Source organism: Stomoxys calcitrans, chromosome 2 (assembly GCF_963082655.1).
Source record: "Stomoxys calcitrans chromosome 2, idStoCalc2.1, whole genome shotgun sequence".
In the NCBI taxonomy this organism is placed as follows: Eukaryota; Metazoa; Arthropoda; class Insecta; order Diptera; family Muscidae; genus Stomoxys; species Stomoxys calcitrans.
The window spans coordinates 155,800,849-155,815,639 of NC_081553.1; the positions used below are offsets into that span (position 1 = coordinate 155,800,849).

Here is a 14,791-nt window from a genome sequence, read left to right on the forward strand (position 1 = left end):
TGATATAGCTGGCATCAGGGACGTAGTCAGGATTTTGATTAGGGGAGACCTCCCCACATTTTTCCAAAATCGAAAATTGCCAAAATTCTTCCGATACAGTGAAATTGTTAAAGATCGCAGTACTGTGTACTGTCCCATCGCCGGCGACAATTGGCTAAGGTCAGAGTTGAATTTTGTACTGCTCACCAGCACAATATTTATAGGCTGATTCTAATCTTTCAAAACCTTCAAAATATGGGTTTCTTTGCGAATATCTTACTTCTATGGTGATTTTAAGGAATAAACTTCAGTATTTTGATACAATTTTTAGTTTTACGCTCGTTTTAATTTGCTATCAAACTCGTTTTATGACTTCAACATGTTATTGTTTGTGTCGGTCAATTGGTTTTAAATGACTCTTATTTCCATAAAATTTAAGGCAAACAAATTGGAAAAATTAAACAACTAAACAAAAAACTAAATGTTGACCAATTTTTACGACGAACCATCTACGCTCTGCTTAAATGATGCCGCTAATTTCTCCTCCGAACTTTATTAAAATCGATCGAAAATCTGTTTTTGGTGGAAAATATGTCCGGTACAAATTGCATCCTATTGCCGTATATGGCTTTAAATTGCATCATGTTTTAATAAGTCATAAAGTTTTCCTCATTTTTTGAGGTAAAATAAGAAAAGATGGTAGAACTAGAAGTCGGAAATAAGAAGAGATTTTCACGTCATTGCAGTTGTAAATTTTTTTTCTTTCTTTGTCCACTACATTTTGCCTGGTATACGAAATAAATAAAAAAGAATTGATGTCAAATAACCTAGCGATAAACGTAAATACTTCCAACACTACGTTCAAAGCCTACAGCACTAATAAATTTCTACTAGAATCACCGCTGCTTACTATTGACTGATACATTTTGATCCCAACTCACTATGAGCACCGTATCAATTGTCTTAAACACTGTATTATGAAATTCCAAGGAAAAAATGAAAGGGTTTTATTTGAAATAATTATTTTAAAATGTAAATGTAATGAAATTTCATCCAAATTGGACAAGGAAATCGTGGGTAAAGCGAAAAAGAATGTATTAAATTTTACCTTTACATAAAAAAATTTTATTATGCGATTTTTTATTTTGTTTATATTTCTAACTTGGACAGCAAGCATAATAAAAAAATCTTTAAAATGTTTAAGCAAAATGTACTGTTGCAAAATGCATTGAACAGGCAAATTTTAATATAGTCTTTAAAAAATCATTTAAATGTAATCTTTAGAAAAAAACTTAATGAAATTTTGTCTTTAGAAAAAATTGTATGAAGTTTTGTCTTTAAAAATATTACGCTGAAATTTTGTCTTTAGAAAAATTGCATTAAAATTTATTGAAAAATTAAAATCTTGTACTTAGGAAAACTAATTAGTTTTTTGCCTTTTAAGGCGAAGATCATAAAATTTTACAATTCTTGTTTTTTTTTTTTGGAGACGAGCTCTGTGATCGGCGGTTTTCCTTGCAAATGGAAAGCCAGAGAAAAATATTACGCTGAAATTTTGTCTTTAGAAAAATTGCATTAAAATTTATTGAAAAATTTAAATCTTGTAGCTAGGAAAACTAATTAGATTTTCAAGTTTTTTGCCTTTTAAGGCGAAGATCATAAAATTTTACAATTCTTGTTTTTTTTTTGAGACGAGCTCTGTGATCGGTGGTTTTCCTTGCAAATTGCTCTCGCTGTTGCTCCGTGTGTCCAGGTTCGAGGTAAGCATTAAAAGTACGTTTACATTGACCACTAAATCCGGATGTATGACCTTTACGAGATTTAAGTGATAAATCCTGTGTTTTTTTTTTGCAGGATTTACCAGCAAAAATAAGTCCCATTTTTGCAGGATTTATTGTTAAATATCAAATAAATTCGATTTCATGGCTGGGATAATCGATAAAAGTACCAAAAAATGCAATTGTTGCTATTAATGTTTATTTTTATCATCATTTATCAGCACACACAGAGAAAAGTTGATACCAAACGTGCTCATTTCAGTACCACACGGTATTGATAGTAAGGTGTTGCTTTACTATCAATGGTACAAAGGTATGGTATGGTATGGTACAAAGACAATTCCGGATGGTATGGATGAAACATAAAATGGTTAGTATCGTTTGAACTAGTCTTTTTACCGAACTGGTATTGGTTTTCAATGCCAATCTGTTTTTTGTTTCAGTAGAATGTAGAATGCCCTTAGAATTTGTACAATTTCTATTAAGAGTATTTTAGACTTCAAAAATAATGCCTGGCGAGGTAAAATTTAGTTCTTGCGGCAGCTCAGATACATAAATTGCTTGGTCTCCAAAAATACTTTTTGGTCGTATTTTGGGACTAACCGCTGTATTAAATTGTTTTATCAGTTTCGGGTATATTTGGCTCAAACGGCAGTGATTTCTATGATGAAAATAATGACGCAGTTGTGGTACTCTTGCCTGTAGCAAAATGGCCATACTAAAAAAAAAAAATAGTAAAAAATCAAACTCAATTGTAACAAAAAAATTATATCAAGGAAAACTTACCCTAGAGCTTCCTTTGTTTGAAGATTCATCAACCTCTTCATCACTGCTAAAGGTTAAAATAAGGGGTTCAACTTCTGTTGTTCGGCGCTAACGACTTCTCCGAACTCTACTACCCTGAGAGCCACCACGTTCTCTAGTCGGAGGGCCATTCGAATTGTAGGCAACTGATCATTTGCCCCTTTGCGAACCACCGACAGCAGCAGCATTATCTCCATGATGTCGCTTCTTCTCCATTGGCATTGCGTTGGGACTGGGAGATTCCAAAGGTGCAGATGCGCTCAAATTTCTAAAGTTGCCTCTAAATGTGGCTGTCGTATTTGCCTGCTTGATTGGTACCTTTTTGGGTTGTTCGTCAAATACACGCTTGCGACGTTCGCATTTCGAATGATCGTAACGCTAAAACCGCAATGGGTAAGTTTACGCTGAGTGCCTTCTTCGTTAGGTTTCGATGAGTTGGAAGCTGCTCCTGTCATTGTATTTGCAACTGGGGCCGCCGTTTGATCCTTAGTAGAGCTTTCCGATGGGGCGGGGCTTGGTGATGCCGATGCAGATGTGGAAACAACCCAAGTTGGAGTAGCTTCTGTTGCTGATGCGGGTGCTGGAGAGATTGCTGGAGCGGCATACTGCGCTGTACTTTGTGCAGCTGTTGTATTTGACGAGCCATAGCCTGAGAAGAATTCTTCTGCAAACTTTACTGTTGCCGACTAATCTGAAGGCTCTGATAGGCTCGGCTCGAGATATCAACTCACTAGCAGATTCCTGTACCAGAAAGCCATACGTCACCACAAAGTCTATGTTTGCGTCAGGATTTTCGACACACTGTATTGTGGTGTTATCTTCAAATGGAACTCCCACTTGTTCGAGCAGGTCCTGTACAGTACATGATTCTCTCGGTAGTGTGAACGTCAAGCGCTGCTCTCCCAATACCAATATAACTAAAATTTTGGCACTGTTACGATCTTTTTCAGCCATTTGGTGGCCAGCTCTATTCTGAAATACATGCTGATTTGTATCTCATAGTTATTGTGCGATGTTTGATAGGCTGATAAACCTGCCGGCGGTCTGTTAGGCACAGTACTCGCATTGGTTACGGGAACACCCGCTTGGTCTATTGCCATAATATGTTTCTGCGGAGCCACACGAGCCACCGGGACAGAGGCAAGCGGGACTGACCACCAGCTGGTAAAGAGATTTTTAACGCTTGCTCCAGAGGTTTTATGCACGCAGTATTGGAATTTGTACAATCGTCGTGGAATTTCCAGCAGCAGCATTGCCTTTCTTATACTCGGCTAACGTCATGTGCGCCCAACTTTGTGATTTTATTAGACGATTTTCAAAATTATCCTTGGCCGCATAATAAGTGGTGAGAGTAGTATCTTCAATATTAACAGTGTGACCGCAGCATTGGTAGTATTTTGGCTCGCTACGCCGGCGGGCTCTTGTTGCTTTTGGCCATATTTCTGAACAAATATAGCCTGTATGTTATCGTCTAAGTCTAAATCAATATATCCTCTAGTCCCACTTGAGCTTGAGGCAGAGTAGCTTGCTGCGGTTGTTGCGGCTGCGGTTGATGTTGCTGCTGCAATTGTTGTTGCACTCCCACACCAGGCCTACAACACCTCGATTCCGTGGCTGAGTTTGTACTAAGTGTATTTGCTGTTGAACACTGCCATCGGCTAGTTGAGTTCCGTACACTTAGCCTGGAGTATTTAGCGGTCGAGGGGAGCCTAAATCGGACCACCACTACCAATTTGAAATTTCCCACAGATACTTAATATTGATGCAGGTCGTTGGGGATTGCAATTGGGCCATTTCATTTCAGATTTCGATATAGCTCTCATATAAACCAATCTCCCGATTTGTATTCTTGAGCCCCTGGAAGCCTCAATTTTCATCCGATTTGACTGAAACTTTGCACATTGTGTTCTGTTATGACTTCCAACAACTGTGCCAAGAACGGTCCACATTGGCTATTACCAGATATAGCTCCCACACTTTAGCAGAATCCATTTTAGTGGGTTCCCAAGATTCGATCCGGCCGAACTTAGCACGCTTTTACTTGTTTATTTTAACATGAGTTCCATCAATTGCTTCAATAACGCCCGGAAAGTTTCTAATGGCCTTAAAATCTCTCTTACTGCGGCTTGCTCTTCGTAAGATGCCGGCATCTTCACGTATTTCACAGCATGACGAGCCAAAACGCGAGCAACATTTATTGCAGATTCTTGAAACCGTTGGTTGGGCTAATCCATGTAAATCTCCCGCATCATCTTGAACCGAAAAATATGATTTTGACAAAAAAGTGATTAAATGTAACAAAAAGGAAACGAACCTCTCTTCGACCGCAACAACGCAAGGCAATTATAACTTGAAGTTCGGCCGAAGTTCCGTGCCCTCTTTTACTTATACTTTTTTATTAGTCCAAAAATGTTTTTTTGCCTTTGACTTCTTTAAAGGGTATTTGGCCTTAAATTGACTGTCCGGAATATTGTAGAAAATGAGTCAACTCTTTCTTTGCAAACCAGTGGACGTCTCCTTTTAAAAATCTGCTCCAATCTCCCTATAAATATCAAAAGATTGAGAAAATATACACGGATTTTTATTCCATCCATCATAGAAAGTGGATGTACTAACTTCGTCAGCCATGTCCGTCCGTCTGTCGAAAGCACGTATGAGTTAAGTTAGCCGCTCGAAATTTTCCACAGGCGAGGTAAGGTAAGGTTGAAAAGAGGGTGCAGATATTAATCTGTCCCATGCCACTAAGGACATACACCTAAGCCAGTATCGTGTCCCCAACTAAGTACCGATTTCTGTTAGCTGTGAAAGCCGGGCAATGACATGGGAAATGCTCCAACGTCTCATTATCTTCCCCACATGCCCTACACAAGCTAACACTTGCCGCACCGATTTTACATAAGTCAGCTCATATTCCTATGACATCGAAAGCTATACTCACCTACTTCTTACTTCCTTTCAGTAACAGCCTCGTCCTCTCTCGATCCGGATCATCCCATAGGATTTTCTCCGTCCTAACGACTCTTTCACTGTTTGTTGCCCACTCCCTTAAATCGGACTGCGTCGACTCGAAAGGCTTCGGGTTAACCAAGTTAATCGATGGCAGTTCTCTGGCCATCACTGCCAAATCGTCTACCCTTTCATTCCCCCATACTCGGTTATGACCCGGCACCCAAACGATGCGGATTGTGAAACCCTCAGAGAAAGCGTTAATATCCTCCTTACACTGCAAAGCTGTTCGTGACTTATCCTCCTGGTTGTTATTGCCCTTATAGCTATTTACTGTCCGTAACGATGTTCACACTCGACGTCCTCATGTTAGTACCACACCACCTCATGCATTCCGTGATCACCAGGATTTCCGCTGCAGGACCATATTATGGTCAGACAATCTAAAACAGATCTCAGTCCCTGGGTTCTCAGTGTAGACTCCCAGACCCACTCTGGCTTTGGTCCATCCGTATAACATGATATTCTAGATGGCAATACTGGGGTTCCGTCAATCCAAGACTGTGCCGCTGGCAGCAGTGCCTCGTGCTCGACCTCAAGTGTCGTCTCAGGTATCCGATCGGAAACCTCTTCCCTTACTTCCAGGTTTCCTATCGTCGCCTCGTTTATACCGCGATGGTATGAGCAGCTCCCAGCCTCACATTTAATCTGTATGTCAATGGGTCGGATATCTTGAATAGTCTTCAGTGTCCTAGTGGGTGTGGTCCTCATAGCCCCACCTATGCTAAGACAACATGTTCTCCGAACTTGTTGTAAAGTTCAAACGTTGCACTTTTTCTTCATATCAGTCCACTAAACTACTGAGGCTTCTGTAGAGCCAGTGGACTATGCGTCGTCAAATTGACCCACATTCACCTTCCTCGTGAACAGGCATATTTCAGGTTCTGGGTTAACTCTGAGACCCCTGGGTCTTGCCCAGTCATATGCCATATGTAATAGCCATTCGGCCCTTCTGCATAGCTGGTTCGGATCGTTACCCAAGGGTAGAAGTATTAGAACATCGTCTGCGTAGCAGACGAGTTCAAATCCCGACTCAGTCAGCATCCGTAATAGGTCATTTATGGTGGTCACCCATAGGAGTGACGATAAAATGCCCCCCTGTGACATGCCCTGTGCCGCTTTCTCCCTTATATTTATGCCATGGGACACACAATTTATCCACCTGTTCCTTAGCATATGGTTTATCCAGTTTCTAAAGACCGGGTCCAACCGGGTTTGGTTTACGGATTGGATCAGGGTGTCGGTCCACACACTGTTAAAAGCCCCGTCGATATCAATGCATACTGCCAGTGTGTACGTTTTAGCTTCGAAGAATTATACTATTTTATGCACATCAAATCGATATATAACTAAATATTGTAAATATATAATTAAAAAAGTAAAAAAAAACAAATAAATAAATTAGTAAACAAGTAAATACTTAAATAATTACACAAATAAATAACTATCTATATAGCACTGATCCATGACATAATTACCAGGAAGCGTACTGTAAACAGCTGAGTAAAATTTTTTCTCGCGAAGTGCACTATCTCTCATCGAGTTTTGGTTGTGTGTGTGTATTATAGTTAAGAACCATAACACACAAACAACGCGAAATGGCGCGAACTAGTAACATATACAAAAACAGGGTTGCACAAATTACTGATTTTGACAGATAGTGCATTCAATATGGCAACCGCCCGATGACGACCTATGGATTCAGAATACGGTTAATGATTGGAACATGGAACATCAGAACTCTCTCAGAATCAAAGAGACTTCACCAAGTCCAGAACGAGGTGTCACGCTACAACTTTGACATTCTCGGTTAAAGTGAAGTACGAGATGAACCTTGAAGACGAGTGCGAGGCACTGCTGCCATCGGCACAGTCTTGGATTGACGGAACCCTAGTATTGCCATATGGAAGATCATGTTACACGGATGGATCAAAGCTAGAGGACAGAGTGGGCCTGGGGTATACATTGAGAACCTAGGGTCTAAGATCTGACGACTGTGAAGGCCAGAGGACTACCGTCAATAAACTTGGTTAACCCGAAGCCTTTCGGGTCGACGCAGTCCGAGTTAGGGGAGTAGGCGACGAATGCGCATGCAACATTGTGGAACAGCGAAACGGTCGGTAGGACGGCAAAAATCCTATGGGGGGATCCAGGCCGTGAAAAGACGAGGCTATTACAGAAAGATAGCAAAAAGGAGGTCAGTATAGCTATTGGTATCATAACGGGACACATAGGACTACGAACTCACTTATGTAAAATCGGTGCGGCAAGTGATAGCATGTGTAGGGCATGCGGGCAAGATGATGAGACGTTGGAGAATTTCCTTTGTCATTGCCCAGACATGAACCAACTTAGGGGAGTCGTATAGAAAACAATTAAGGATTTTGTAAGTAGCACGGAATTCCTAACTTAAAATTTTCTTTTTAGAGGTTACTTTATAGTTTTTAGAGCGCACAACAAGCCGATTACTGGCTCAGGTGTATGTCCATAGCGGCCTGGGGCGGATTAATATCTGCACCCTCTTTTCAACCTAACCTAACCTAAGAGAAGTACGGTGACCAAAATCCGGAACTATGGATCTTGAAGGTGGGTACCACTTAATTTTTTCAGGCAATGAAATCCACGGAATAACTGGGGACGGCCTTTTACTGTCGGCAAAAGCAGAGCGAGCTTCTCATTCAAACAATGTCATATCTAAACGCATCATGGCGTCAAAATTAAATTAAAAATTTCGCAAAATATCTATTGCGAATACGCGCCAACCGAACCCGACACCAACGAAGCAAAGGATCAATTCTATTCCCAACTCGTCTCAGTGACACGCTCTCAACCAAAAGGAGACATTAAACTTGTTATGGAAGATTTCAATGCAAGGTCTTGGCGATACCAGGAATGACAATGGCGACAGATTGGTTGATTTCTGTGCAAGAAACAGGCTTTTATTGGAGGCACAAAATTCGCCAAAAATACACATGGATGTAAAAACAAGACGAGGAGTTGACATCGATAGTGACCACATGCTCTTAGAGGCCACCCTACGTCTACGCCCAGCCGTTGTAAAAAAAACTCAAGCAAAAAGCACAAAGTTCAACCTCTTTCACCTAAAAAACACCGAAACCGCTCGCGAATACGAAACAGCATTAACTGAGAAGATACAAAATATCCCCCAGACATAGGCCGACGTAACATCAGTATGTGCGGAGACTGCCACCTCTATCATATGCATTGCTAGACGATCCCGAAAACCTTGGATAATAAAAGATGAGGACTGATCGGAATTAACACCCGAGCAGCATTTAGAGCGATGGCGCGAATATTTCAGCTCCGAAGGACCAGCAACCGCGGAGTCAAGCTCCAACCCCCTAAACCCTCAATACGCCGAAACCCACGCAGGGATATATCTAAAGCCCCACCCACCTGCGAAGAAATTGAAGGTGTTCTGGTCTTACTCAAATGCGGCAAATCAGCCGGCCCTAACAAAATACCTGCTGAACTGTTGCGGTATGGGGCATACCCGATTACTCAAGCGATCACTCTACTAATCAGGGAGGACTGGAATATAAATGTTGTGCCAACGGAATGGAAGAAGGGGATCATGGCCACAATCCCAAAGAAGGGTGACCTCACCCAGTCTAAAAGCTGGAGGGGTATTACATTGCTAAACGCAATAAATAAAAAGATGACTTCATTTTGAGGAAGGAACAGGCGGGTTTTCGGCCAGGACGTTCATGCGCCGACCATTAACTCCCTGCGCATAATCATTGAACAGTCTGGAGAATTTAATACACACATATACCTCTTATTTAACGACTTCGAGCGTACTTTTGAGACATTTTCGCAAAGTTCAATGTGGAGCACGCTGTTGAATAAGGGCAGCCCTGGAAAAATTGTGACATTAATTAGGGAGCTGTAGAGGAATACTGAAGTTTCAGTCCATTTAAACGGAAAAGAGAGCCGACCTTTCGGGATCGACAAAGAAGTGAAGCAGGGTTGCATCCTGCCATTGGCAGTATTTTTTTTTATAAGACTTCGTATTAGAATCGACTTCCTGGGAGACTTCGACTACGCGGAAAATATATATGCCTCTTTGCGTATCGCATCGAGCACATAAAGGCGAAATTGAAACCATTCAATGAATATGCTGCCAAAAAAGGATATAAGAAAACATTTGCTCTGCTATTAGAGCGGTTTGGACCACAATTAAATTATATGTTAAGGATCTGTGTAAAATGTCAGCCAATTCGAATAAGAATTGCGCCCTTTGGGAGCTCAAGAAGTAAAATTGATAGATCGATTAATATTTTCAGGCAAATCGGATAATAATTGTGACCTCTAGAGGCTCAAGAAGTCAAAATCCCAGATAGGTTTATATGACAGCTATATCAGGTTATAAAACGATTTGAACCTTATTTGACACAGTTGTTGAAAGTAAGAACAAAATACGTCATGCAAAATTTCAGCCAAATCGGACAGGAATTGCGCTCTCTAGAAGCTCAAGAAGTCAAGTTCCCAGATCTGTTTATATGACAGCTATATCAGGTTATGGACCGATTTGAACCATACTTGGCACAGTTATTGGATATCATAACAAAACACGTCGTGCAAAATTTCATTCCAATCGGATAAGAATTGCGCACTCTAGAGGCTCAAGAAGTCAAGACCCAAGATCGGTTTATATGGCAGCTATATCATCACATGGACCGATATGGGCCATTTACAATACCAACCGACCAACACTAATGAGAAGTATTTGTGCAAAATTTCAAGCGGCTAGCTTTACTCCTTCGGAAGTTAGCGTGCTGTCGACAGACAGACGGACGGACATGGCTAGATCGACATAAAATGTCGCGACGATCAAGAATATATATACTTTATGGGGTCTCAGACGAATATTTCGAGCAGTTACAAACAGAATGGCGGAATTAGTATACCCCCCATCCTATGGTGGATGGTATAAAAATTAAATTTTAGTGTTGGGATCCATCCCTATTTATCACATCTATATATTGATTAGCTTGAGTCTTGGATAGGAAAAGAGGAAAACCAACAGCCACAAGACTTTATTACAACACATCTAAGTTTTACGCGACACTTCAGAATACTCATTTAAATTCGGTTTTGTTATTTTTACTCTAATATTTATTAAATTTGATTTTGCAATTTTGGATGTTACATACCATTCATTTATAACTTTTTACTCACCCGCACCGTTGAAGATAATTAAAGACCTTCAGCATCTCGAATATGTGGTGTGAAGATGATGACGAAAGTAATTGGAGAAATGACAATTATAAATTTTTATAGAATGGTTTTAATTACATCCTTCAATGATCGTTAGCCTTACAATAAGATCCGTCGTAAGTACATTATGGCGCAAAATTATAGGCTAATTGTCAATTAGGTAACTCACACGCTACATGCTTAATCCAATTTGGATTTTTTTCATAGGGAATAATTGGGGCACATATTGGTAAAAAATGCGGCAAATTCGTTGTTCTCTTCAAGGGTAACTCTTGCTGTATAAAAATTGTATCTATGTGTTATAGGATCTAGATTAGAATCTAGAAAAGCCGACACCAAAATATAGCCGACTTAAAATCGTTGGGGAAAAGGGAAAATTCATGGTGATAGTCGTTGACTTTTGCAGCCAATGAGTCTTATGAATCACTCTTAATGTTCTGTTCTGCAGTTGGATGTATAGAAGGGATCGTTTGGGTGCAAATGTAACTTCAAATCCGAACGTGGGTACAATCATGCGATAGCTTCTAACCTTTACATTTTTGGGTCGCCCCACGTACATGAAGTAAAGTAAAGAATATATCTTCCTATGTAACAAAAGAAATCACTTTATTTTCCCATTGCTAAAATCCAAAATTATTTATTTTACCTTTATTTCAAGGCACGCGCTGAACTCATTGCGTTCAATTAAAATTATTATACTCGTACACTTATGTTTGATTATTCTACTCCTCTCGAAACTCACTTTTCAATTTTTCCTTAATGTACTTAAAATTTTGGAAATTCCTTCAAAATCCAGAGAATTATGGAATTCGATTACAGGTACAAATTGATGATAATGGTAAATTATTTGTAATTGTCAACACCAATGATCTGTCATTTACTTAGTTCATTAGTTAACTTAATGTTGATATTATTGAGAGCATTAAATGAAAAAGTTCATAATCGTATTTTGGTTGTGCCAACAATCATTGGCATAAAAAGGCGGTTGTATCAACTATTTATTATTTAAAAATTCCTAACGGATCACAAAGAGTTAGCACAACTACGATTTCAGTCGTATGCATAAAATTTCAGTTTCAGTTAGTACTGGAACCAATCAGTTACTTTAACCGAATGTGTTATTGTTATTTACTTTCGAAATGTCGTTAAAGTTATTTCTTATCGGTGTTAAGACAGGCAGTATTTATGGTGAAAAGTAAATGTCTCGTATGGACTTAAATAGTTATACTACGTACAAGTTTCATAAATCAGAACGTAAATTCGCATGCATCGCGAAAAGTTCACTGAAATAAAGGGATAAACCTGCATCGTTCAGCTGTTGGTTATTGACAGTGATGCAGCAATTTCACCATGTTCGCGTTGTCCATTAAGTTACAGTAGTTCCAAGACGTGAAAGCAATTTGCAAATCCTAGATGCATATTTTTCTATTTGGAAAATCTATCGTAGAAAATATGTGTGTTTAAATCTATGATTTTTCAATTAAAGATACATACATACATAAATAAAATATATGTCAATAGTCTGTACTTTCAATTTATCAATAAGTACTATGTTTGCTACTTGTAACCAAAATATGGCAATAACCTCAATTTTAACATTGGTTGTCGCAACAGAACTGTTTATGAACCTTCGTAGTATGTGGAACCATCAGCATTCGGTTGGCAAAAATATTAGTTGAGGCAACGAATCTCTTTTCTGTGTGCGATTAGTCAATTGATAGCTCACATCATTCATTCCACTGCTTTCTCACTTGGCTCTTGATGCGTACGGAAGCTCGTCACGACAAGATCTAACGAGTCCTGTGAGGATGAACTCTTGGTGGAATCAGAAGACGAGGCTAACGCAACAGTGGTGGAAATTCTGAATCCTGACAATGATCCAGTTTCTGCAGTTAAATCTCCACGATTGTAAGGCCGCTTTGTCGGCACTAAAGGTCCTCCTGATGGCAGGGGGATTTGACGTAGTTCTTATCCAGGAACCATGAGTGTGTGGAGAAATGGTTCGTGGACTAAGAATTCCGTGATTTAAACTACTCAATGGTACGGGGATGGGTGACACAGAGCCTATTTTCTCATAAAGAGTATTCTAAATGTTTTTCTTCTTCCATCGCTAAGCACTGAAGATTCAGTAGTTGCCAGCCTTGAAAAACACGATTCAGAGATGCCGCCTTAGTCGCTGGTTGAAGTCGCTTCTATAGGTAAGAAGAGCCTCATTGTCGGAAGTGATGCTAATGCACATCACCATATATGGGGAAGTTCGGATGTCAACGAAAGGTTGTGAGCTGCTTATCGAATTTATTATAAGTTGCAATCTGGCGATTTGTAATAAAGGGGATAAACCGACCTTTATTACCAGGAACAGGCAGGAGGTACTAGATATTACCTTAGTATCGGAAGATATAACCGCAAGAACAAGCGACTGGAAAGTGTTTTACAACCACAGCTTCTCTGATCATCGTTATATTAGTTTCAGCCTTGGAGAAAATACTGCAGAAGTGGTCCCTCATATAAACAGAACAAAGGTGGGTTGGGATAAATGTCGGCAAAAATTCTGTACGTCTATCCCTTCTAGACCCGCAAAGGAAGTAGAAACCGCGGAGGATATAGATTTAATGGCCAAGCGGATCACGAAGGCTCTGAATGACTCGTTTATGTCAGCATGTCCTTGTGCCAAGCCAAGGGGCAAACAGCTACTGCCATGGTGGACCCAAGAGCTGGTTGGTCCAAGGACTGCAGAAATCTCTTCAATAGAGTGAAAGAGCACACAAGAGCACCAAACGATTTGGACATCTATAAGGCTGAGCTAAGAAAATATAAGGGCGAGCTTAGAAAGGCTCAGAACAAATCCTGGGTGGAATTCTGTACCTCCATGGAGGATACATCTGAGATTTCTAGGCTAAGGAAGATTCTGTCCACGAGACCTATTACGGTGGGGTATATTCAGAAGTCGGAGAATGTATGGACAAAGTCTAATGAAACACTAGAACTACTGGTTGATATATATTCCCCGAGAAATTCTCCAACGGACAACGTGGCGCCAAAAGAGGTTGTCATTGGCATGCATTCGTCGGAGGATATTGGGGAAATTGTGTCTGGGCCGAAAATCCTTTGGGCGATACTAAGTTTCGACTCCTTTAAGTCGCCAGTCCCTGATGATGTATCACCAGTTGAACTACAAGCTGTGTCTGATAGACTGGATCCTTGGCCTAGGGAGATATACTCTGCTTGTATCAGAATGTCATATATACATGTGGGATGGAGAGACACGAAGGTCGTTTTCATTCCGAAAACAGAAAAAACTTACCACACGAAGACGAAAGACTTTCGTCCTATTAGTCTATCATGCTTTATGCTGAATACTCTTGAGAGGTTGATAGAAATATATCTTAGTGCAAAGATCCTTGGAGATTGCCTGTCTCGGCAGCAGCATGCATATAGGCAAGTCCACTGAAACAGCCTATAGGCAAGTCCACTGAAAGAGCCCTTCATGACCTAGTCGGTTACATAGAGGGGTTTTTCGCTGTCAAGGAATATACAATGGTAGCATATCTTGACATTGAAGGTGCTTTCAATAATGTAAAGCTGACGTCAATCATGACAGAGTTAGAGTTTCTAAGCATTCATCCTACCGTAAGAAAGTTTATTAATAACTTAGTTACTAAAAGGCTTGGGATCTGTGGATCTAAAAAGATGGATCAGCTGAGGAACAATTCATGGAGGTGTTCTGTCTCCTCTACTTTGGAATATAGCCATTAACAATATATTATTGCCTCTGGAAGAAAAAGGCCTAAAAGTGGTCGCGTATGCTGATAACGTAACAATTGCGGTTAGGGGACCACTGCCGTGAGGCAAAGGGAGCTTTCTCTTTGGTCATATGGCTGATATACAATTCCTGATATAACCGATTGGAACTACGATATTCCTGGTAATATAGTTACAGTGACTTTTATACGGATGGTTCTTAACTAGATGACCAAGTGGGC

At 40.1% G+C, this 14,791-nt stretch overlaps 1 protein-coding gene across 4 annotated transcripts in view; it reads right to left on the reverse strand.

Annotated features, from left to right (window-relative positions):
- LOC106092598 (protein distal antenna) overlaps nt 1–14,791 on the reverse strand; it is a 356,654-nt gene that overhangs the window by 275,887 nt on the left and 65,976 nt on the right. The window contains exons 2-4 of one of the 4 annotated variants that reach the window (XR_009396866.1): nt 4,876–5,103; nt 2,544–4,813; nt 1,545–2,475 (exon numbers count right to left, since the gene is read on the reverse strand). The exons of the other annotated variants lie outside the window; for them this stretch is intronic. The gene's annotated coding sequence lies outside the window, so the exon portion shown is untranslated. Of the gene's footprint in view, nt 1–1,544; nt 2,476–2,543; nt 4,814–4,875; nt 5,104–14,791 lie in introns of those variants that run through there. 4 annotated transcript variants of the gene reach the window in all.